General features: G+C 36.8%; 1 protein-coding gene across 5 annotated transcripts in view; it reads right to left on the bottom strand.

Annotated features, from left to right (window-relative positions):
* LOC111503006 (Inwardly rectifying potassium channel 1) overlaps positions 1-27084 on the bottom strand; it is a 133793-nt gene that overhangs the window by 88738 nt on the left and 17971 nt on the right. Inside the window, exon 1 of one of the 5 annotated variants that reach the window (XM_074178841.1) lies at positions 19444-19468. The exons of 3 other annotated variants lie outside the window; for them this stretch is intronic. The gene's annotated coding sequence lies outside the window, so the exon portion shown is untranslated. Of the gene's footprint in view, positions 1-8519; positions 8589-19443; positions 19469-27084 lie in introns of those variants that run through there. One more of the 5 variants, XM_074178840.1, reaches the window with a different exon arrangement.

The following is a 27084-nucleotide window of genomic DNA, read 5'->3' as shown; positions in this document are numbered from 1 at the left end:
GTTTAAAAAAATATAACTCGATACAGAAAAAACTTTGTGGGATTTAACATTTTTATACGGTTCTAAAAAACCTTTTATGAAAATGATTTGAACAGTATTACAGTGGTCGACTTGCTGGTCCCGATGTAAGTTGGAGTTGTAGCAAAATCGACAATAACGACATTTTCAAGTATTTATTGGTAGTAAAAACAACGGCTGCAGGTGCTGATGGTCTCAACATAAGATTCATTATATTATGTTGTCCGTTCATAATGGAATATATCTCTTACCTCTTGAACTTCTGCATTGAATATTCAGTATACTGGCTAATGTAATCCCATTACCGAAATGTGAGGTCGTCAGTGAGCTCAAATACCTGAGAACAATCAGCATTTTACCCATTGTCTCAAAATTATTAGAAAGAGATCAACTTGTGGAATTTTCGAAAACATATAATATTTTGCCGGATACTCAATCTGGATTCAGAAAAGGACAAGTTGTGCGACAGCCCTTCTGAATGCAACAGATCATATCTTCCAGGCAACCGACTTGGGAATGATTGCTGTTCTAGTTTTCTTAGACTATTCGATACCCTAAATCATTCTGCTCTGAAACATAGTCTACGATATATTGGACTCTCAGAAGAATCTGTTATGTTTTTTTGATAGCCAGCTGAATGGTCGAAAGCAAGTATTCAATACTAGGGTTTCCCAAACAAAAGAACCGACATATGGGGTACCACAGGGATCCATTTTGGGGCCAATTCTCTATGTAATTTTCACAGCATTTTTCAAAAATTTTTGTCTCGCAATACTATCTAGAAATGTACGCGGATGATACTGGTGATGTATTCCTTCCACCCTTCAGATATAGTGAATGGTTGTCAGAAAATCAACGAAGACCTTAAAAGAATTTTCGAAATATCCAAAGATCCTTCTCTCTCATTGAATCCGAACAAATCTAAGGCAATGCTGTTCGGGAGACGAAATGTTAGACTTCTTCCCCAAAAAAAAATATTTGTGTTACTATCAATAACATTCCTGTACAGGTTTGTGATGTGGTGAAGAATCTTGGGCTCTGGATAGATTACCCCTTACGATTCGAAAAGCATTTATCGGAATGCATTCGTAAAAGTATCTGGAAACTGAAAATTTTGTGTGGGTCTCGTGCAAGTTTGAATTTGAATCTTAAAGAAAATACTTCGCGGGTCTCTAGTTCTTTCAACCTTTACTTATTGCTTCATCTATGGTATTCGTAGGCGTCAACCTATCAGTCATAAGCTACGAAAAGCTGGGTGACTAAATATGAAATCTCACCCAAAACTTCACTGCTACACCTTATATCATAAAATAATTACCACCCAAACTTCCTCCTACCTTTATAGAAAGATTGTGTTCCGCACTGACGTTCACAATCTTAATATTAGATCGAAAGGTACTATAACACGACCAATTCACAAATCATCATTTGTGAATGACCACTAACAATGCTATTCCAAATGATTTTAAGAATATGGAACTCTCCTCCTTTCGAAAACTTATGTTTGAATTTATGAAATCCTCTAATATCTAGAAAGCGGTTATTTGAATCAGCACATATATCTATAGTTTTACTCAATTTTGACACCAAGCAGAATAATTCGGGTTAAAAAGGTTTTATTCCCAGTTGATCGGTTGTATGACAGATTGTGTTGAAAATACGACTAAGTTTCTAGACCAGGCAGAAAAGTTCAAATTAATTCCCTTTCCAAATACCGCTAAGGTTCCAGAAAAACTTATTTGCAGTTCCAATACACGAAATCAACTAGCCAGATGAAGTGGGGTGGGAAAAATAAGTTCGTACACCAAGCAGAATAATTCGGGTTAAAAAGGTTTTATTCCCAGTTGATCGGTTGTATGACAGATTGTGTTGAAAATACGACTAAGTTTCTAGACCAGGCAGAAAAGTTCAAATTAATTCCCTTTCCAAATACCGCTAAGGTTCCAGAAAAACTTATTTGCAGTTCCAATACACGAAATCAACTAGATCTTTTGTTCTGCTTGTCCAAAGGTTGAAGACCATTTTTGTGCACTCCAGGTGCTCAAGATGAACTCCACCTTTTCAGTTTGCATAGGAAATGTAGCGTATTTGATAAATCTTATCCTTTTTTGTAATCCTGTATTCTACTGAATAAAGAATATTATTATAAATCATTAGAAACTTCTTGACCCAAAAAAATTTTGAGTACTTCTCTGGAACTGTCGCTATTTCTTTGTTACTATATCGTCCCTGACGGTATGAAGATGGTTCAATATCCACCATAGTTACCAGGAAAATGATCCGAATATTCAAGTTTAAATATATCAGCAGAGTTAAGTAAGCATTGTAATAAATAGACCGAAGGACGCACTATTTCTGACTGTGTAACGTGTCGGTTCAAGGTCCAAACGGGTATTCTCTAATACCGAAACCATTAAACTTACTGTTGAGTATTGGAAAATATTGACAAAAACGTTCGAATATTTATTGTGTTTTTTCACTTCTGATCAAAAGTAAAATTAAACAGTGAATGGTGAACGAATGGTTGCTCATAGACTGAAGATTAGGATTTGTCTCTGTCTGATATCAAAATGCAAAGTTTCACAACTCATAAATTCATATTTTTTTAGAATTCCTCTGATTTTTATTCACAAAAAATACATGATAATTCGATTAGGTATATAAATATTGAAACATTATAGATTTCTCTGTTTTCAATGTTTTCATATTTGTTCTCTTTATTTTGATATGTGTGATGAAATGTGTGATGATATTTCTCAGTTTTTCACTTCTCAACTCACTTTCATTATTTCATAAGTCTCCAGCATATTTTTTGTAGATTTCCGGCTAAATCCATCTCATCGTTTTGTTATGCTAATTTTTTTTAAATTCTCACCGTTCCACTATTAATATTTTTATTCAATTGACTCGTGTATCTTTCAATGATATAATAATAATAATAAATGTGCTTTATTCATTGACATACATTGTTTATAAAGAAGAAGTAGATACAAAAATCAATGATAGGGGGAAGCTCAGCCGGGGCTGTTTTGCAACTTAACTTAAAAACTTTAAAACAAAGGTTATAAATTCCAAAGTAAATACTAAAAATCTATTTAGCTTGAATAAGGTAAAATATATAGCAAAACATACACAAAAGTGAGACAAAGGGAAAATTATATGAGCAAGGCATAACATGAATATATTATCTATCCAGAAGACTTCAGATATGTTTTCAACTTTTTCTTGAAATTATATATGGGGTGGTGTCTAAATTCACTGGGCAGAGTGTTATATTGTTTGATAGAGTTGTAAATAGAACTATGAGAAAAGCAGGCTGTCGAGTGTTTTGGAATAATAAAAGTATGACGGTTTCGTGTCCTCGAATTATTCTGAGATTTGAAAGTTTTGTATTCTTCATAAATATAATTTGGCTTTTTGTAAATGAGGATTTTATATATGTGTATTGACGACGAGTAGGTGGAACTGCCAGGTTTTAGCAATCGGTAACCAACCTGACTCCTCGAACTTGGGGGATATATGGACGAATTTTCTCACACCATAAAAAAAACGAATGCCATTGTTTTGTATTTTTTGTAAGCGATTTACATCAGTTTGTATCAAAGCAGGCCCGTAGATTATATCGCAATATGCTAATCAAGACAATATGAGGGTTTCGCAAAGTTTCAACTTCAATTTGGAAGTCATAATATCTCTTCTTTGATAGAGTTGACCTAAAATACTGTACGAGTTATGACAGAGTGAATTTATATATTTGTGAAATCTCAGATCAGCATCTAGCCATAAACCCAAATTCTTGCTTTCTATAATTATTTGTTGTCCAATTTGGGTTTCAATTCTTCCTTCAATTTCATATCTCTTGTGTTTCGGGTCAAAAAGTATCAGCTGACATTTTTTAGAATTCAATATCAGGTTATGAGCTATAGATAGATCCAGTAACTGTTTTAGATCGCTGTTAATTTTTTCCATTGCCACCTGCCAGTTACTTGGAGGAAATCGATAATATAACTGAGTGTCATCTGCAAAATGATGAACTGTGCAATGATCAATTATTTTATGGAAGTCAGATATATATAAAGAGAACAGAATGGGACCAAGAATAGAGCCCTGAGGTACTCCATAGTCAACAGGTAAAGCACTAGAACACTTTCCATCCAAACATACTGACTGAGTCCGATTTCTGAGGTAACTTTTCAATAGATCTACAGTGCCTTCACTAAATCCGAGAAATGACATTTTTCTACACATAGTATTGTGGTCTAATGTACCGAATGCTTTACTGTAGTCCAAGAGTACCATGGCAGTTACTTCATCATTCAGTTGCTTTGAATAAATCTTGGGTGATGTTGGCAAGAGGGGTGGTGGTACTATAGAATGTACGAAATCCAGATTGAACATTTATTATTAAATTATTATTGTATACAAAAAAATCAATTACACATTCATTTTGAAAAAAAAATTTTGTACCCTGTTTATTATAAATTAAGATACTGAGATAAAGATAAGCAACCCTGTAATCTATAAGAATATATGAAAATCCAATACTCAGTATATTTGTTGTATGATTTGAACTTCTATTATTTTAAAAAAGATAACGTTCAGAAAAATTAATTTGGAGGAAATGTCACAATGAACAATAAAATACTGAACCAATTTGTATCAGTCTTTTGAAAGTTTTATCCGTTTCAATGACAAGTGTTTTTGTAGCTTCATATCTCAATAAATATTTACTCTGTCGTGATGTATACTAGATAGAGAATTTTGTACTCCATACATTAACAATGTTTATTTTTGTCAAAATTTCAATCTGTTTAAAAAAATCTGTTTAAAATCTGTTTTTCCGTTAACCAGCTGTCGCACCCCTACGAACGACAACCCTCAGAAGTCGAAACTTGTGCGAGCTAAGGATTAACGAGGTCTTACCTTTTAACGTGTGATTCCTAACACGGAACGGAACAATGTTTTGCTTCTTTTCAAATTATCACTACTATTAATAGGGGAGCCCAAGCGGGGATTTCGGGATTTACTAAAGCGCGACAGATTAATATACAGGGGGATACCTTGTACCCGGTTAAGTACCCCACCAAATATGAGCCCCATATGTATGGGGCTCATATTTGGTGGGGTACTACCCATCCATGCAAAATCCCTATATGAACGTAGCACTATCTATACTGGAATGAAATTTTACAAAAATCTTTCGAAAAACATAAAAGATATTGTCGTTGCTAATAGATTTCTGAAATATGTAAGAAAACTCTTATGTGATCTAGAGCCCTACAATACTGATGAATATTTTCTGGCCTGTAGAAATTTATGAACAAAATTTTATTCAAAATTGCGCTATGTATTTATAGAAATTACTTCTACTTTCATTAGTCATGCGCAATATGACGCACAATTTAAATTGTAATCGTGTTTGAAACTTTAAGCTATTCATTTTGAGTGTTTCATTTTTCGATTTATATGTACACATATTCGATATTTCTACAATTTTCCTTTTGACGTATTTCTCGGACAAAAATATTCTGCCACTTCTGTGAATGATTATAAAATGAATAAATTGAATAAATATGTATAAATAAATAAAATAAACGTATCTACCTATCTGTCTATCTATCTATCTAATCTGATGAGGTGACGCATTGTTTTATAGTACTTTCAATATTTATGGTTATTTTGAAATTTCCACATCGAATGAACAAAATTGCTCCAAGTTATAAAAGGTCATCATTATTTTCAAATTTATTCTACTATTCATAGTTCTAGTAGGGAGTCAGTTGGATCATTATTATCACCATTTTGAATCAGTAGATACTCGTTCCGTTCGACTAATTGAAAAAAAAAATCACAGAGTAAACAGAAAAACCAGAATATACATCTTCGATTTCAATCCATATAAAATGTTCTGGAAAATGAAAAATAAAACTTGCTATGTTTTTTTACCACTTGTATTAAGGAACTAACGTTACTGCAGTTTCGTCTTATGACAATTTTATGAGAAATTTTATATTGTGTATTGTATTAGTTTGAAAATGCCCTTGTAAGACGAAACTGCAGTAGTATTAATTACAAATACAAGTGGTGAAAAACAGGAAGTTCAATTCTCATTTTCCATAATGATCTCCAACCACGTAATAATGGCAATATTCATCAATTTATTGAAAATGTTCTTTTTCGCCGCCTACGATTTCTCAGATTTTTTTGCGTTAAGACATAAAAGTATAAAATTCTGTAGGTGAGTTCGAAAAAAATGTCGATATCGATATCTAATCAATTTTTGAGGCCCGCAATTTAAAAGATCAAATATTTTCAAATGTAGAAGAATGGAATATCATTATACTCCAGGTTTTCTCTGATTAAATGAAACGACATAATGTTATATCTAACACATCTGTTATGGTATTTACAATTTTGCATAGGTACATGAAATTCGTTATTATAAATGGTACCTACAGCTTATCTTCAAAGTAAATATTGACAATGTGGAGACGAAATCATTTACAAAACTGGAAACTTCACATACAAACAGAGGAATTCTTCATTCCCATTTGTTTTTTAAAAATATACGAAGGCTTTGTTGTTTTTTTTACAAAACACATTCACTCACAGCGTTGTGATATTTTCACAGCAATATTGAAGTCAAAAAAAATAGAATGAAAGTAGCAATATAGTTCATATTGAAATGCTTTTCAATCAATTCAAAATTTCTTTTTCACAAATTTTTGCTGCGAATATCACAAACATAAATGTGAAATAAATTGATAGATGTAGCCGTTACTACTTGGTAGGAAATCATAATGAAGAAGAGAGAATTGAAACTTTCTATGTTTTTTACCGGTAAGGACATTTTCAAACTTATACATTAAACTTCAATGTATAAGTTTGAAAATATCCTTATAGCACGAAACTGCAGTAACGTGAGTTACAAATAAAAGTGGTAAAAGACATAGAAACTTTGAATTCTCTTTTCTTCACAAACGTTTGTCATAATTCTTAGGTAACTATCTATCTAACTGAAAACAACACAGAAAGAAAATTCAACCTCAACCTTGAAAAGGGCTGACTATACAAAAACGCAGTTGCAACTTTTCTTCATCACGTGAGTCGCATGATTGTCAAGCCACTTTTTCAATGGCAATACTTTCAATTTTGCGATAACTCCCATGATATTAATTTGAGTTGTACGGAGAAGAGGGTGATTCTTAATGTAATGTGTCATGATGTATACTGATCGATAAAAAACTTTGTATTCTTCTCGACTTATTGTTATAATGACGGTGCGAATGACAGCATTACTGGACGTTGGTTTGAGAAATTTCGTTCCGTCAAAAATGATCCCCGAAGTGATAGATCTATTTGGTTGAGAATTTTTGGGTCCTGGTGGAGACTTTCCCACTTGGGAATCAGCTCCCAAGTGGTTCAAAACGTATTAGAAACATCGAAAGCTCGAAAAGTGAGTGCCCCACAATTTGAACATTCGACAGAAATTGTCACGTTTCGGAGTCAGTTCTTTGCTTTTGCATAACCAAATCGATCCTTTTCGGAACGGATCGTTACGTGTGATGAAAAGTGAATCATCTAAGACAATGACCGACCGATGAGCCACCCAGGCACTTCCCAAAGGCAAAAAAACACCAAATGGACACTCAAATGACGCTTTTTTCGATGACTGATGACTTCGACAATTGCGAAACTAGTCAAACGTCACACCCATGCTCAATCTCTGAAGAAATGAGATGGAATGAAAGGATGCAATATTGCCAGGATCGCCCTGGGCGACCCTAGAAAGCTGGCGCCGAAGCAATATCTGGCGATAACCAGGAAAAATCTATGCTCAATAGTAGGATTTCTGACGCACCACTGTCAATAAGGAAACACCTCCATAATATGGCGCTAGTGTACACACCTCTATGCAGGATGTGTGAAAAGGAAGATGAAACTGTCAGGCGTGTCCTATATGAGTGGCCGGAGTTATCGTCAATAAGAGAGTGTGTGTTCGGCGAGTCTTGGCCTACACCTGCCAATGACCTGTCCACCTTCATGGAAAGGACAGGACGGACGGTGACCTAGGAGGACAACTTCTCGGGAGGATGTATAATAGGTCAAGTGTGGCCTAAGTGCTGTGGGCCTTCACTCACCCTCCCTATCATTAAAATGAGTGTAATGAGCTATCCTTGAAGATAGATGTATACCATTGTGGATTTTCATGTAGACCATAAAAGGAGAACAATATCTAGTGAACAGTTTTGTAAAATTTCGAAGTGCATTATTCTAAATTGCTAGTGAGTATATAGACAACATTGAGTAAACCTCAACTGACATTGATGTACTTTTTCGGTCTGCAAATTTACTATTTATTTTATAACCAATTGAAGGTTTCAAAAAGACATGAACATGTCACTTCTCTTTGACAACTCACCTTCAAGTGAAAATTGAGTTGGAAACTTAAGAATGAATTAATGACGATTTTCCACAACCTGAAACATTTTTGTACGTACCTACGAATAAAGTTTACTCTTTGAACAACTTTCAGCAATGTTGAAAACAACTGAACCAGTGTGTTTTCAAAGAGTATTAAATTATTCAAATCAGGAGTGGCATTATACCTTTCATCTTGATAAGAATGTATGAAATTTATTGTAGGTTCTTTATTTACCATTTGCATTACAAAAGATAGCATTGTTATAGAAAACAGGGCCGGCGTAGTAATTGACTTACAATAAGTTCTTACCGCCTTCCTCTTCAAAAAAAATTATCATTAGTATATCTTACATATTCATGAAAATAACTGCTAACTTTTACAATATACTTTATTTTCAATACGCGGTTCACATAGTAATTTCCTCGGTTCAACTGGTACTCTACACTAATTTACAATCCAAGTCAATCAACAGAGATCACTAATTGGTGAACAGGTGGTTTTAACAACAATAGCTATCAGGTAAATTATTATTACTAATGATTTGAATAATTTTCCTGAATTTTTCATGAAAAAATATATATTGAAGAAGGAAGTAATACAAATTATGAAACAATAAAAATCAATTGGTGATCTGGGGCGACTTGATTGATTCCAGTGGCGCATTTGCTTTTTCAGCTGCAGAAAAACCCGCAAAAATCTGCAGCATCACATCATCTGAAGATCTTGATCTGCCAATGTCCTCTCTTTCATAAAACAAAATGTACGGTGTCTCCAGAGGCTCCAGTAAATTTAAGATATCGCCAGAATACTTAGTGAGACGACTATGCTCAAATTCAAACCAGTCCGTTTCGTCTTTGACCAATGCGTAATAATGACCAGTTTCAACGCCAGAACCACAGTGAACAATGACTGCATGAAGATTATAATAGTGGTCTCTTAGATAGAAGTGTTCATTTATTTTGAATCTTCATAAGTTTTTGGTGCTTCCGTCAGAGGTTGAGTCATGTTTGAAGATCATCAGTGTTATTTGTTTGAAGGTAGTTGACAATGTTTCTTGGTGCATTTCATTAGTTCGAACTTCTATTGTCTAATCTACGATATAAAAATGGATGTTTGTTGGTTGGTTGGTTGGTTGGTAAGTGATAAACTTCTACATCGCTCAACCGATCGTGATGAAACTTGACATGTATAAGTAATTTTTCATAGAGAAGGTTTTTAGGCTATCAATTTTTCTTTAACTCGCCACTAGATGGCGCTATAGAAAAATTTTTTGAAAGCACTGTTCTACAACGCTGCGCACGGCTAAGTTCGTTGATTCTGATTCTGTCAAAACAGTGAAACAGCAGCGATACAGCAACATAGTACTAGTATGATATAAATTGATTTGAAATACCTGAAAGAATCTGTGAAAAATTAAAAAATATATTAGCTGAGAATTAACAATTATATGAAGCAAAAAAACTGAAATGACAATGAAATAAAATACAAGCAACAACTAAAAAATTTAAAAAAAAAATTGAACTATCGACAGGAGATGAAAATTAAAAAATTATTAACACAAAATGAAAATTAAAAATTAAAAAATTCCAAACCAAGTTATTTCTCCCAGATCTGCCTATTCATAGGTCAAGTGCTTTCACCTATCCCCTCTTCCCTGGCATGGCTAAATGCGTTGTTGGACAATATATACGCGGCTTCTTTGAATTTTCTTCTAATCAGTGTTCTTCCTTGTAGAAGATTTCAGTTTATGTGATGTTATGTTGATGAGTCCATGTTCTGCTATTTCTGATTTGCTGGTTTCTCCTCGCCGTGTGTGTTTCTTATGCTCGGCAATGTGAACTTTCAATGGCCTCTTAGTTTCACCGATGTATGATTCTCCGCACTCGCAGGATATCCGATAAATGCATTTCTTGGAATCGCAGTCCGCGTTTGGTGGCCTGATTTTTGTGAGGCTGCTAGGCTCAAAAACCAAAGAAGGCTTAGGGTGTGGGGTGTACTCCAGATCACCAAGCCTAAGAATTAAGTGGGAATGGGAAGATTTACCAGCGTGGTCCAAACAGAACTGGCTGGTATCTCAATCGCCACAAAAAAATTAACCAAGAAAGGAATTTCTGGCAAAAACATAACAATCTGCACTGACAGCAGACAAGCCCTATTAGCCTTGAACAGGCAACGTATAACCTCACGGCTAGTATTAGAGTGTCACCAAGATTTAGCCAAAGCCTCGGTAGATAATAACATTATCCTTAAAGGGCACGACAGGAGTAAAGGCAATCGCATTGCCGACTTTTTAGCCAAGGAAACGGCTGGACTGAGAATTTTAAGACCTAGTGGCACCTACGGCCTGATGACTTCGACAATTGCGGAACTAGTCGAGTGTTACACCCATGCTCAATCCTTAAAGAGATGGGACGAAACCAAAGGATGTAATCATGCCAGGATCACCTTGGGTGACCCTAGGTAGCTGGCGCCGAAGAAATATTTGGCAATGACCAGGAAAAATATACGCCTAAGCGTAGGATTTCTGACTGGTCACTATCGGCCAAGGAAACACCTCCATAATATGGGGCTGGTGGACACACCCTTATGCAGGATGTGTGAACAGGAAGATGATACTGTCATGCATGTCCTGTGCGAGTGCCCGGAGTTATCATCAATAAGAGAGTGTGTGTTCGGCGAGCCTTGGCCTACACCTGCCGATATAAAGTTGATTTCTCCTAGTGACATGCCCACCTTCCTGAAAAGAACAGCATGGACGATGACCTAAGGACAACTCCTCGAGAGGATGTACAATGGGTCACATGTGGCCTAAGTACTGTGGGCTTACACTCAGCCTCTCTACTCTACAAATACAGAGGTGTGCGGCTGCTACGGATAGTGTTCCCAGATCTGATGCAGGTTCTGATGTTATACTTGGACTCAATCTTTTTTATCATTTTCGACAATCCTCTAATGTAGGGAAGTACAAGTACTGGTTGTGACGGCTTCTCTTCCTTGTGGAGCTCTTGCTGTTTCTAGCTAAAGCCTGTTCCACCATCACTTTAGAGTAACCATTTCGTTTAAGGTCATTCTTGATGATGCGTAGTTCTTTTTCAAGATCTTCCTTTGTATTACAGATTCTTTCAGGTATTTCAAATCAATTTATATCTTATTTGACAATAGAAGTCCTAAATAATGAAATGTATCAGTGTTATTATCAGATTGACTGGTGCCTCAGCAATACTTGGTTTCTCATAATAGTCGGTTAGTTTGGTGCATGTTTGGCAATACAGTCGATCATCACCCGTTAAAAGTTCCATTTTCAGATTATTTAACAACAAGCTTTGGACGGATTGGTTATCAGTCCGTGCAAATCTAGTTGAAATTCCATGAAAATAAATTAACCAGTGGCGAAGGATTAACTTCTTAGTGGTCGTTCAATAGGAAATTTGGTTACTTGAGTTCATCGATTTCCAGGGATTGAATGATTTTAGTGTAAATTTAAATAAAACAAAGTGTGTGTGATTAACCATCGTTATTACTATTATGTGTGGAATATAACATCGTTCAAATATCCGCCTCAGCTTCTCTGGGTGGAGGGCATCCGAAATGTTCAAGCTGAATTTGACCGATGGCATGGGTGATGTTGGCTTTGTGGACTGCTGTGATTTGTGGCTTAATCGCATACACCTGCGACTTAACAAAACACGACAAGAAAAAGTCTAACGGGGTCAGATCGCATGATCTCGGTGGACAGTTCAAATCACCTCCACGTAGATGACCATGCCTTCAAATCGCTCGTGAAAAATATTCAATGTAGCATGAGCTGCATTGAATAATTTCTTCACGGTCAACGTGAAGAAATTCAAGCGGCCTGGTTTTGAAGATCGTCCCCGGAGATTTCAAATTGTGCAGTTTCTAGCGCGTTTTAATTATCTCGGTCTGTGCCAGTATAGTTATAACAATGTCATCGTTCACCTGCATTGAAGGTAAGCCTGAAAACAAGCTTTTAGTGCAGTTTTGGAGCCATTCGGTGCAACAATAACCTCAAAAATATATTGTTGTTTGTATTCTGCAAGGAAATTCTACTTGTTAGCTGCTTAACGTTTGACTGGGGGTGTACTCCTTACCATAATCGCATCCCCTGGAACTCTGGTGAGTTTACTAAGCAGCGCATGAAATACCAGGTCGTTTAGAGGTTATTGATTGAAATCCAAATATGAAGAAAACGGTTGGAACAAATCAAATAACGCCGGTTTCTTCAAGAAAAACAACTTTGAGAGCCTCCACGTCGACGAAGACTACTCCTGACCAACATACATCAGTTAGGGCGAATTCAGGAGGGAAGCTCCCTCGCAGCTCCGGGAGCAAAACAACACCGGGTTCCAGCCCGGATTCACTCAGGAGTGAGCAAAGTACGAAGAAAACTGTTACCGTGACCCAAACCGGTGAACAGGGCTCACTCCGCGCGCCACTGGAGCCACACCAGTGTGATAAGTGTGGTCAAGTAAGTGGCTCACAGTGAGCGTTACTGCGCCACAAGCAAACTTGTGGAATTAGAGACAGGCAGCACTGCATGCACTGTGGAAAATTTTACGAAACTTTCGGGGGAGTCAGATTACACAAGAGAAGGGCTCACCCTAAAAAATACCATCAGGAGTTGCAGATACGGATCCCTGAGGAAGAGTCAGCTGTGATGAGACGCCTGGCCGCTATTGAAACAACCACACCGCCAGGCCGACCATTTATATCGTACATGGAAAGTGCAACGAAGCTGACAAAAGATCAGATCCGCCATAAGCGTTGCAAACCCCTATATGCCACGCTATTGGCCGAAGCCAGGTATAGTGCGAGGAAAAATCCTTTAACTGGTCTCCTTGCCGGAAACCGCAATTCCGGGAATACTGATAAAGCCAATACACCAACGGATCGATCGGATGCAGTGCTGAACTCGAAGACATTAGAAGAAGCCAGGTGAACAACGGCTGAAGTTGGCGCAGTGGAACATGACAAAGAGGGAGAGCTTCTACATCACATCTCCCTAACGGACATTACAACTGGTCTGGAACATTTTGACGGAAATGTTACATCGGGTGCCGAAGAAATCGAGTTGGAAACAACTACTTACGCCACCCCAACAGCTTCAGCATTGCTGGATGACACTACGGCTAGCGATGGCTTGCTGTTTCAGACTCCTGTCGCAGCTAGCCCTGTACAGGCGCCTTCGCCATTATCAATAACATCGAAGAGGCCGGTGATGCACACTTCCCAAGTTGCCGGCCCTTCAAACATGGAATTGGTTAGCACTTTGCCTCCTACTACTAGCATGGGATTTGCAGGGACCCCCCCCTTGCGGACCAGAGCCGGAATCAAGAAAGAGACCTAGGTCAGTCATAACTCCGTCGCCACCGGAGGTACAGGAGGCCAGGAGGCCCCGAATTGAGAGGTCCACAATGGTGATAGCCTCTAATAAGCTCACTGATGATACAGTAACAACTGAGTTCAGACCGAGGTTAGCTGGAAGCACTTCCAACGTGGTGCGACTCTCTCCGAGAGTATATACAAATTCGGTATCGTCCCCCGTGGTCATCCCTCCCGAGCTCAAAACCTATCTTTTGCGTTTGCAAAATGAGCTCGAGGATGAACTAGATGGCCTAGTGGACGAATACAACTATCTTCAGCTAACCGAGGCTGGTCTCATGATGAGTGACGCCAAATTGACACAGTTCCTAACAGAGTGGATTGGCGTCACATTTAACTCTACAGTGGGTAGAGCTAAGAAAACTAGAGGTGCACCGTCGAAAAACACACAGGCTGGGGATGGTCCTCAGGGCCAAATCCAACCTGTCAGCAGAAAGGGTAGACCGGCTAAGACATATAGCCAAAAGTACACTGGTAGTGGTCCTCGTGCAGCTAACTAACAGGACCTCTACAGTAAGAACAAGAAGGCTCTGGTTGACCGCATCCTGTCAGGGAAAGCGCTCGACCAGGCTGAGGTCTACCCCAAAGTAAGCGATGTGGAGACCCTCTTCGGTGGAATACTAGAATCTGAGTCACCGGTTGACGACGAGGTTGTAACTGACCCTAAACCACCAATTAGGTCCACCTTCTCCCCCATAACAGTCGAAGATGTCGACAAGGCTAAAGTCAACTGGTCCACCTCCGCCCCTGGGTTGGATGGAATTAGTGTCGATAGGGTGAGAAGGTTAACGAGTAGGCTGCTGTCAAAACTCTTTAGTATAATTTACATGAGGAATATACAGCTGCCTGCCTTCAGTAAAATGAGAACGACTCTGGTCTTTAAGGAGGGGAGCCCGGCCGATCCCAGCAACTGAAGGCCGATAACAGTTGGTTTCTGCTTGCAAAGGCTTATGCACCGAGCACTGTCGAACCGCCTGAAGACGGCCACGTCCCTGAACGCAAACCAGCGCGGTTTCACGGACGTGGACGGGACACTAGCCAATTCCATGATATTGGACACTTATATTAGAGAAAGGCGAGGCGCAAGGAAAGGCTACTGTGTGGTGTACTTAGACATCCGTAAGGCGTTTGATACGGTAAGTCATAAATCCGTAGTTAGAGCACTGGAAAGACTGGATTGAATTTCACGTTGACCGTACGTTGACGTACGGGTGTTGATCAGTCATTTACGGAACCAGTGGACTCAAATTTATCCACCACATTACCAATAGTTCTCGCGTTAGGACGATTATGTCGACAATAAAATGGACTAAGCGCGCGGTACGTTGTCCTAACAGAACACTCATTTTGATGAAAAGATTTCATAATTTGTACTTGTTGTTGAATGCTCTATCCGTCAATGGTGATTTGGAAAAACAAACTGAATAAATGACAACTAATTTGACAGATGTAGCTTCAACATTATAGCCGTTATTAATTATCAAAGTTCGGAAGACGTAGATCACGTGATTGTTTTCCAACAGATATCATCCATAGGACTAATTGGTTTTCTTCAATTCGAAACTTTTTTTGTATGAATACTAATGTGATACTGATGAGTCTGTTGAACAAGCTGTGGTAAGCTGCTAGTTTGTGTTGATTCTATTGACCCTTATCAACACCGCTCAACACATCATGATACACAAACTCATTAGTATCCCTGTGTCTACAGAGAATTTCGATGGAGAAATAAATTTAATGAATCAGATGGCAGTAAATAACAACTTCAATTCAGACATGATTCACCACATCTTCGAGAAAAACTACTCAAACGAGCCTTTAACCAAGTATACCCTCGGATCAAAGATAATCTTAACACTTTCAAAACTCTGACCTATACAGAAAAGATGAGTAGATTACTAATAGAACATCGACATTGCATACAAGACTGATAACACCCTAGGTAGACATATAAAAAAAAACGAATCCAATATCGACAAAGATAACAAATCGGGTGTCTACAAGCTGATCATATCATATCAGTTTCAAATAAGTTCCGATGATGCCAAACTCGTAGATGAAACGTGTCGAGATAAGCTGTTGAAAAAAATTCAAATTCATTCTATTATCAAAGAATTGATCCACGGTAATCTTGATCATATGTGTAGTTTACGTTTCATTCATTTAATTAATACATTTCTGGTTTTTCTACGTTATCGTTGAGTAAACTATTGACATACTTCAATTGCATTAATTATGCCACTATCTATTTCCGAAACGTCAACATATACTTCATTCCTTTCTTTTTCGATTCATTCCTATCACAATATTGCGTTATTTAATGAAATGAAATATAATTTTGCTGGCAAACTACTAATCTTCTGAACAACTGTTCGAGATTCAATCAGATTAAAAGGATATAGAAATATCAACATGCATCATGTATCTATTCTGGAACCGATAATTCAGTTGCCAACAACTTTGAGTGTTTTGAAAAGCACAGAGTTTGACATTTGCTGCAAAATATTAATCATTCAGTTACCAACGTATTCTAGCCAAGATGCAGTAAAGTTTACTCCAGACGAACCCGAATTTCTATTTTCTCCTATCAAAGAATCAGTACATACCTTCGTGACTAAACTCAGTTTGAACCTGTCACAAACAATTCACAACCAGTCATATATATTTTCCTGGCTAATCGAAAATTTTACGTATTCTATCCAAATCATTTGCTTCGACAGAACGGTTTCTTCATGCCACGTTGTTCAGAGCTCTTGCACCCGCCAATCTCCAGATTTAACGAATTCGAATCTATACCGATACATCAAAGTCAGAGTGGATTTCGCAAAAACAGATCCACACTTGACAACCTAGTGGATGTAGAATCCTACATCCATGAAGGTTTTGCAAACGGGCAAGACTGTATAGCTGTCTTCTTCGATATATCGAAAGCATATGACACATCCTGGCGCTATGATATTATCAGAACTCTACATAAATGGGATATTAAAAGAAATATGTTGATATTCATTGAAAATTTCCTCAAAAATCGATATTTCAGAGTACGCATTAACGGTGTCAATTCATCTATGAAAGCCCAGCCAAACGGATTACCACAAGGATCTGTTCTCAGCGTAACACTTTTTCTTGTAGCGATCAACCAAATACTAAACAACTACAAACAACCAGTAAAAGCAAGGTTCTACGCAGGCGACCTTGTTATTTTTATGAAAGGTAAGAACACCCATTCGATGCAATATAATCTACAGAGAGCGCTAAACTCCATTAAAGATTGGTCGGACTCAGTGGGACTACAATTTTCTCCACAAAAAAACAAATGTATGTTTTTTTCCAAAGGGAAAACTGAGCATGAGCCAGAACTGAAACTATATGCAAGCTCGCTGGAATATGTTGACAATCTAAAATTCTTAGGTATGACTTTTGACCGCAAATTAAATTGGAAAACACATATCAGAAATCTGAAATCATCCTGCCAAAACGGGCTCAACCTCATGAAAACGCTGGCAAACAAAAGTTGGGGAGCAGATTACATATGCCTGATGAGAATATATAAAGCACTGATACGATCCAAAATTGACGACGGGTGTATAGTTTATAATTCAGCTAAAAAATCAGTTTTGAGAGAACTTGATGTCATCCATAACACAGCAATCAGAATCGCCTCCGGAGCATTCTGCTCCAGTCCCGTAACCAGCCTGCACTGCGAGACCTTTGAACCCTCATTATATTACAGAAGGCGATATCTTAGTCTCATTTATGCATACGACTCACTTCGTATGGGTACCATCACACATGGATATAAAGGGTAACGAAATAGCCGATCGATTAGCTAGAGATGCAACGGATGCTGACGAACTTCACACAATAACCAGAACTGCCAAATCTGACGTCAAACAAATATTCAAAGAGATGATTATCAATGCATGGCAAGCTGAATGGAACCTCTCCAAATCGAAATTGGCCGAAGTGAAAAAGACCGTACTCCCTCGAAAAATATATTCCTTGGAAAGAAAACAACAAACCATAGTTACTAGACTACGCCTTGGACACACCCGCATCACACACTCCCACCTGATCGATAAAACCCAAGAACCAACCTGCGAAATATGCCAATGCCCCCTAACAGTGAAACATATTTTAATCGAGTGCGAAGCTTACAACCGACATCGAAAACTACATGGATTTTCTTCAACTCTTGCCGAACTTCTGAAGGAAGGTTGCAATCCCTCCCAGCTTATAGATTACCTAACTGATATTGGTTTAGTCAATGAAATTCAGATTATATTAGATTAACTGTATCTATTATTCAGATTTTTATATTTACTATGACATGTAATATGCCGTTACTAATAACCTGAATGGTTGAAGGGACAATAAACAACTTAAATAAAAAAAAAGTCAGAAAAGGATTCCCTGCGGTATTCGTTTCACCACTCAACACTTGCAAACTAAAAACAGAAAATTCATTGACATATACAATGAAGATATTTTTGAAATGCTACGTGAGTCAACTGCATTGTTGGAAATGGGGTAACACGATCGCTAATAGTAAAGGATTCATTGGGAGCTATTTGGGACATTCAGCAAATGGACAACGTCAATGAAAAATGTTAATCAACTTCACATATCCATTAAAAAGTGTATTCATAATAAAAACCAAGAATCCAAACAGTTCATGTGAGCTATGTTACAGGTATCCCAGATGGGCTGTTCAAATTTCACAGCCGTCGGACTCTGAGATGGTGGGATAGAACATTTCAAGTGAGGCAACTCTTGTTAGTTTGTGTTAAAGTCAAGGCTCTTGATATTCATACTTTGCACCAGAAAAATCAACCGTTGAGAAGTGGCTTGCTGAGTTTAAATGAGGTGAAATGAGTACCTTGCACGATGCACGTAGTGGACGCCCCAAAGAGGCTATTACCGACGGAAACATCAAAAAAGTCCACAAGGTGAAGTTGATCAAGATAGCTGAGGCTCTAAAGCTAGCGTGAATATTTGTCATTACTTTACAGAATAGAAATATGCAAAAAAGATGCAAAGAAGAAAAGTGTCGGTTTTGTTTTGTTCTTTTATTTATGGCTGATCATCAGAAGGTTAGATGTAAGAGTAACCATTGGCTAAATTTCGCCTTCTATTAATCAAATAAGGGAGTTATATCATTATATTGTGATTTATATATTCAATTCCTCTTCAATAAAGACGATCATTATCGTTAGTATTATTATTATTCTCATCATTATGTCATTTTCGATTCTGAAGACGAAGGTAGATTTTAGCCTCCGGAACGTTAAGTACGTACCTTATAATTTATTAGTTTTTTTTGATAGGTAAAATTATTGAAAAGATGCGACATACTAAGGGCGAATAGAACATAGAATATTTTTCTTTGAGAAAAAAACTTTGAATTTACGCAGTCGCTAATCTAAGTGAACCGAAAAGGACAACGTTTTCAGATTATGGAATCCTTATAATGATTATTCACAATTAAAATATCTCTGCCTTTCTGCTTCTCTTCGGGTCTCTCTAAACTAACTCTCTAGCCAACATACAATCAATTCCGACAAACAATATCAGATTTTATAAAGTAAAAGTTCACCAACCTGTAACTCAGTGACTGATCCAAAACATTTTATCAACTGTTACGTCGTTTCCCAACTCAAAGTACGACAAAGTATGACAAATTGAAATAGCTGAGAATTTCTAGGGATGGTCATGTGACGGCAGGATATTATATTCTCCAAAAGCTAGATCACCTGCTAACGAATGTATTTGAAAAACATTGAATTACTGTATTTCCTCCCTACACATTGTCTGTGGTCTCACACACCGTTCTCATAAAAACTGACATATATTCAGACTTAAAAAACAGTTGTATATTGCATCTAAATTTAACACGGAGGTAGATAAAACAATTCGGTAGCCAGCGCCTGATTCTCTTAGCCTGAGAGGAGAAATGAGGTACAGAATCGTGTTGATCGATTTTTGAAAAGTTGATGAACAGTGTAATCTAACATAAAGTCAGTTTGTCTATAATTAAATTTGAGTGATAATACTGCATATCTGCATGACAGGTTTTTTGAAGTAACCTAGTTACAACTTAATTGACAAACTAAATAAATTGAAATTATTGCTTATTTTAAACATTTCAGAAATATGTGTGGTTCTTTGTCTCTTTGACAGTCAGTCACCTATCAACAATTTCTTGTGTAATAATAATAATAATACCGTCTTTATTATCTTCTAATACATTCAAATCAAATTAATCATGTACAGTTCATTTATTATAAGAAGACAAAAGGCGAAGTTCAATTTACATGATGACAAGTCATCATTCAATTGCTCTTCCACTTAACCTTAAAAATGTCGCCTAGTACGCAAAGGAATAAACAAAAAGAATTTTCAAATATCTTAAAATATATATATATATATATATATATATATATATATATATATATATATTTTAATTATTATTCTGGCATCGACTGCTGAGGTCATTAGCCATTTTGTAGTATACAATATCTGTTTATATTTTGTTAAAAAGATCTGTTGCTTTCAGAAAGTTCAAAACATTTCTTATAGCTTTGGTACCGAGGCAAGTTCTGATATTATCCGGTAAGTTATATCGTTGTCGATCGGCTTCATACTGGTGGCATTCTAAGAGAAGGTGTTTAACCGTCATCAAAGTATGGCAATTTTCGCAGGATGGTTGTCTTTGTCTTCTCATCTTAAAATATTATGACTATTTATTATTTATAGATTTGTAATAGGGCATGGGTCATTAATAGTTTGAAGATAATAAGAATCGTTTGAAATTGATATTAAAATGATTGACGTCATCTCGTTTCATGGGCTTGGGAATGTCATTATAAATTGCACAGTCCACTATCAACACCTGAGCTGAAAAGCTTCAGTCCTAAGTTTTTATTTTGTTCAAACTTGGCTTTATTCATCAACGTAATATCCATCAAGAGCCACACAGTCATTCCAGCGCCGCTGTAACATTTTAACCCCACTTTTGTAGAACTACTTATCTTTTTTGCCTCAAAATAGGCTCCATTTTCAGCAATAACCTCTTCGTTCGAACAAAATGTCTTACCGGTGAGCATTTTTTTGGCGTCTGCCAACAGCCAGTAGTCGCGGGGAGCCAAATCTGGCGAATATGGTATATGCGGGAGCAATTTCATGTAATTTTGCCATCGTTTTCATTGATTTGTAACACTGCAATGGTTTGAGGAAAAAGATTTTTTTTTCAAATGGGGTCGTTTTTCCGCAATTTATGCATTTTAATATTCCAATAACGCTATATAATAAGTCTAAGGATTAGGTGGAGAATGGTAAACAATTCCAGTGTGGTTCAAACAGAACTTGCTGGTATCGCAATCGCCACAAAAGAAATAACCAGGAAAGAAATTTCTGGCAAAAACGAAGAAATATGTACTGATAGCAAACAAGCCCTGTTAGCCTTGAACAAACAACGTGTTACCTCAGAGCTACTGCTGAAGTGCCACCAAGAGGCAAAAGCCTCGGTAGATAATAACATTATCCTGAGGTGGATTGGAGGGTACGACAGGAGTAAAAGTAATCGCATTGCCGACTCTTTAGCCAAGGAAGCGGCTGGACTAAGAATGTTAGGACCCAGTGACAACTACGGCCTGATGACTTCGACAATTGCGGAACTAGCCAAACGTCACACCCATGCCCAATCCTTAAAGAGATGGGATGGAATCGAAGGAGGCAATCTTGCCAGAATCACCTTGGGCGACCTTGGAAAGCAGTCGCCAAAGAAATATCTGGCGATGACCAGGAAAAATCTATGATTAACAGTAGGACGTCTGACTGGCCACTGTCAACTAAGGAAACACATCCACAATATAAGGCTAGTGGACACAACTCTATGCAGGATGTGTGAACAGAAAGATTAAACTGTCAGGCATGTCCTATGCGAGGGATATACAGGGAGGGATATACAGGGTGTTCCTTAAATACATGCTAATATTTGAGGAGGTAATTCTCAGACCCATTTTAAGAAAAAACTTCCTATGAACGTATGTCCTAAACGGCTTAACTTTTGAGATACAGGGTGGCAAAGTTTTCAAAAATAATCAGTTTTTTAATAATAACTGAGATAATTTTGTAGACATCTTTGGCATATTTGGTACATATGTTCCATGCCTCAACGCGCATTTTCTGATGTACACAAATTTGTATTTTTTCAAACAGTGGCATCCATACGGGTTTCGCATTGAATATTTTTGGGGAAAAAGTACTACGCCAATGCTTTCTTCTCAAAATAAAATCATTTTTAAAATCCTCATTCATTTTTGAGAAAATTTGATCTCTTGGTATTTCTTTGTCCGACGCATGATTTCCACTCAAAAGAATAAAAATCGACAGAAAGCAAATTGAGAAATTAGATCAATTCTAAAATGAATGAGAATCTGAAAATTGCTTCATAACGCATTACCAATTCCCTAATAATATTTGAAAATATAATCTGCAAAAAAATAAATTTTTCACAAAAACGAGTTTTATTTTATTTTGTGACAGTAAGTCTAAACGAATATCACAAACTTGTTAATTAGTAATAATACCAAAACTGATTATAAAAATTGTTGGAAGTGGCCACCTGCACTTAGTATGCATGTTTCCGCCCTTCTACGCATGGAATTACGCACCCGTTCAAATATTCCCGGCGTATTTCGTATAGTTTCACGAGGCAACTATTTGCTCTCTTAAATCTTCTGAAGTATTAACGGGAGTTTTATACACAAGAGTTTTAAGGTGACCCCATAAAAAAAAATCTAAACTATTAAGATCGGGGGATCTTGCTGGCCATTGCTGAGGTCCTCCGCGACCTATCCAACGATTAGGATAAACTGTATTTAAATGGTTTCGGACAATTACACTGAAATGTGCATGTACCATATTCGATTCCTTAACGCAAGTGGCACATCTTCCAATAACCGAGGTAAGTCTTCTTCGAGAAAGTGTTAAGAAGAACGACCATCAAGGCGTCCTGGTAGAAAAAATGGGCCTATTAGATGATCACCTATAATTCCTGCCTATACATTAACCGAAAATTGGTGTTGGAAATGGGTTTCGGTTATTGCATGGAGATTTTTATGAGCCCACACGTGATTGTTATGGAAATTTTGAATTGCATTCCGAGAAAAATTTGCTTCGTCTGTGAACAAATTGTGTGTCTCAAACTGCGGATTTAGTGTAATACTTTGTAGATAAGTTCACACGCTGTGGAAAATCTCTGGGGAGTAATGCCTGCACTCTTGAAATATGGTATGGGTATAACAAAAAATCAAACAAATTACGCCAAACAATTTGATGACAAATATCCAGAGTTCTAGCAATCTTCCTCGTACTCGTCTCAGGATGTTCCTCAATTTCTTGCAGCACCGCTTCCTCAATTTCAGGAGTTCTTACTACACGAGGTCTACCTTCCGGAGTCCATTTCTTGAAACTACCAGTTTCCCCAAGTCGACGATGAATATTTGAAATGGTTCGGCTATCTGGTAAGGCACGATTAGGATATCTTTCCTGATAAATGCGCCTGGCTTCTGTTGCATTACCATCGGCAAGGCCATATACGTAATGCATTTGCGCCATTTCCGCATTCGTATAATTTACCATATTTACTGATATTCAGAAAAACAGCGGACTACCAAAATAACTTCAATAACACTTCAAAATCAATCAAAACGCGCTGTGACAGTTTTTAACACCAACACCTTACTTTAAACCAACATCAATATTAGCTACTGACGTTTGTACATACAGAGAATTCGTTTTTTATTGCTATGGTGAGTACGCTGTTTTTTCTGCTTTTAATCTTTAAAAGAACTCCATATTTCCGACAAACTCCATATTTCCAAGAGGTGCAGTAAATAAATTCTGCTACACGTCATTTATTCCAGCATAACTAAATTTATGTTTTCAAAAATTATTAAGCGGTGCTGCGTTATGACGTAATTTTAATTGAGAACAGTGCATCTGACAACAAATACCTATTAGATCCAAAATTATTTTGCAAAAAATCTGATCTCTTAGTTTGCTTTCAGTCGATGCACGATACCGCATCAGATTTTTAAAGAATGTATCCTTAAGTAGAGCGATTTTTAATTTTTTGAGCGAAAACCATGCGTCGGACAAAAAAAACCCAGCAAATAAAATGTGCTCAAAAATGTATGGAAATTTTAAAAATAATTTTTAATTCAAGATAAAGCAGTGGCGTAGTATTTTTTTCGCCAAAAATATACATTACAAAACTCGTACGTACGCCACTGGCAGAGAAAATTAAGAAAATTGTACATCAGAAAATGCGCCTTGAGGCATGGAATATATGTACCAAATATGCCAAAGATGTCTACAAAATTATCTCAGTTATTATTAAAAAACTGATTATTTTTGAAAACTTTGCCACCCTGTATCTCAAAAGTTGAGGCGTTTAGGACATACGTCCATAGGACGTTTTTTCCTTAAAATGGGTCTAAGAATTACCTCCTTAAGTATCAGCATGTGTTTAAGGAACACCCTGTAGATTCATAGGTCTCCTTATTTTTATAATTGACACGGTTTCCAACATAAATATTCAAATAACTGTAAGGATTCTATGTTCTCGAAAAAAGGGTTTATATGAATCCCTCCATTTCGCTTTACATAAATACCTAATAGCCCTTTACTGCAAGACAAAAACCGTCACCAGTCACCAGTCATGGCCAATTTAAGCAAATCTGTATCACCATTGTCGTCATTCAACAATTCCTGAGCGATGCTCATGCGACGGTTTTTTGGTCTAAATTCAGCAATTTTGTAACGAACTTCGCTGCAACACGTTTCATGCCTAGAATTTAAGGAAAAATTGCATGGCATGAGCCAACCGATATGCTGACATCCTCAACAATTTTTCTAATAGTGATTCGAAGACTTTCTGTAATAATTTTCTTAACTTTCTCAACATTTTCATTGATTAGTCATGTGCTGGGGCATTCAGGCCTAGTCATTCACTCTTTCAAGTTACTGTAAACAACACAAATAGCGCACGTATATCAAAACGTTCTGAATACGTATAAGCTCAAAAATGCCAGATTGCAACACTAAGGTTGCCAAATCCCGAAACATAAAAGGCAACCTATCGTATACAACTTGTAAACATTTTTATGACTGAGAGTACAAACCCCGGATGCTACTCTTAACATTTCAAGTGTTTTTGAGCACTGTATTCCATTTTTTATCCAAAAATTGATGCAAATTCTTGTATTTCTCTTTTTTTAGCAGACAATCGTCGAACTCACAAAACAATTTTATGCTTCTCACCAACAAACTAAACATGCTAGACAAGTGAAACTGTGAACATAGGTTCGAGACGAGGGTACCAACAGAAAAAATAAGAAAATCGCGAATCGAATTCACCTTACTTTTGAACAGCCATGTTTATTTAGGTGTTTCGAAATTTCAGTTTTACCCGATCTCGGTTAATTTTCCAGTTTGAAATGGCCCACTCTTGCCACATCTTCAGTGCAGCTATTGGTGTATCATAAGACTACAGCAAACTGAATGAACAGGTAATAGGTATTGAAATTTCTAAGAAAACTCATCTAATCAATTATTCACCTTCGCGTGGATCATGATTATATCATCAATAACGTATCCATAAAGTATATCTAAAAGGACATCCTGCATAAATAATGATTATTATATCCTGTGACAATAACCTTCTTGCTAACAAACCACAAAAGCACGCCTATTATTTTTCCTTAGAAAGTAAGTACGGAGAGTTGATACTTTCAAAGGCAGTTGAGAGTGTAATTGGAAAAGTGAATGACGAAGTATCAATTATAAGACGGGTCAGCACCAAACACGTATTTTGAAAGTTTTTTTGCATTAACTGATGCACCTGCAGAATAAAAATCAACATTTTTTTGTTTGGTTTCATTATGATCGACTGTTTACCGAGATATTTCAACGATAGCTAGTCAGGGTACGTGATGAAAAAATTTGGGAAAACTCTTTCATGACTACTATTTGCGAGAAATACATGATTACTGCAATAAACTATAGTTAATTTGTATATGTCTGGATGTTATGTAATTAACTTCGATTTCGCACAAAATCGCTTGAATATATCATGTTTATAAAAAGTTTCTTCACTACCACATTTCATGACCACTTTATGTCTAAAAAATTATCTCCCTGATTTCATAATGATGAAATATATGTGGTGAAAACAACTGGCATCATGATTGTCTTTCATCAGGGATCGGTTCATCGATATGATAATAATAATAATCGTCTTTATTATTTTCAAAAAATATATAAAAAAACAAGATTGAGGAAATACATCAACAGAAAATTTTTGAAAATAAAAGGCGAAGTTCAGTTCAGTTCCTGAATAAATTCAACAACCTCTCTATTGAATTTTCTTTGAATGATACAAAAACGAAGAAAAATATACAAATTTATCCATACTACGACAAGTAAGTTTACAGAAGTAGGAGTAAAACGATGTTCTGAAATCATATCACTGACGTGTATTTAATAAATGGCTAAATAGATTATACTTGAATTCTTGGAACCCAGCTGTACATAATTCGAGGGGAAGGGCATTCATCACATGACATATTTGATAACTGAAACACCTGCGGAAAAAATCAGTTTTTAAAGAAGGTGGAGTAAGTGTTCCCCTGAACCTGATATTGACGTTATGAACATCTGTTCGAAAAGAAATTTTTCTATGATAATAGGCAGGCTTTCTGGTAAGAATAATTTTATGGAATAGGTTGGCGGCATGCAAGATTCTTGTGTTATTCATATTCAACCAATAGACATCTTTGAGCTTATGAGAGATTCTCTGAGAACGTCTTATTCCATAAATAAGTCGCACGAGTTTTGTACTTTTTGAATTTTACGTTTAACTGCTTACTCAAATGTGGTCCATAGACAGTATTAGTATAGTTAAAATGTGATAAAACCCGTGCTTCACATAATACTAATTTCAATTTCAGTGGAAGATACTGCCTAATTCCATATATCAATTTTAAAGAAGAATATGCACGTCGTCGTATCAAGTTATTCAAGTATTTTTCGAATCTGAGAGTGTGGTCAAGGATGACTCCAAGATATTTCACTTTTTCCACCAACTCGATATTCACGCCATTGATTGATATTTTTAGGTACTCTAAAATACAGTGAACAGTGTTCAGTGAACAGTGTTCACAGTGAACAGTGTT

Source organism: Leptinotarsa decemlineata, unplaced genomic scaffold, assembly GCF_025532065.1.
Source record: "Leptinotarsa decemlineata unplaced genomic scaffold, Ldec_3_MD MMD2_tig00004307_RagTag_RagTag, whole genome shotgun sequence".
NCBI lineage: Eukaryota > Metazoa > Arthropoda > Insecta > Coleoptera > Chrysomelidae > Leptinotarsa > Leptinotarsa decemlineata.
This window is presented reverse-complemented; position numbering and strand designations above follow the sequence as displayed.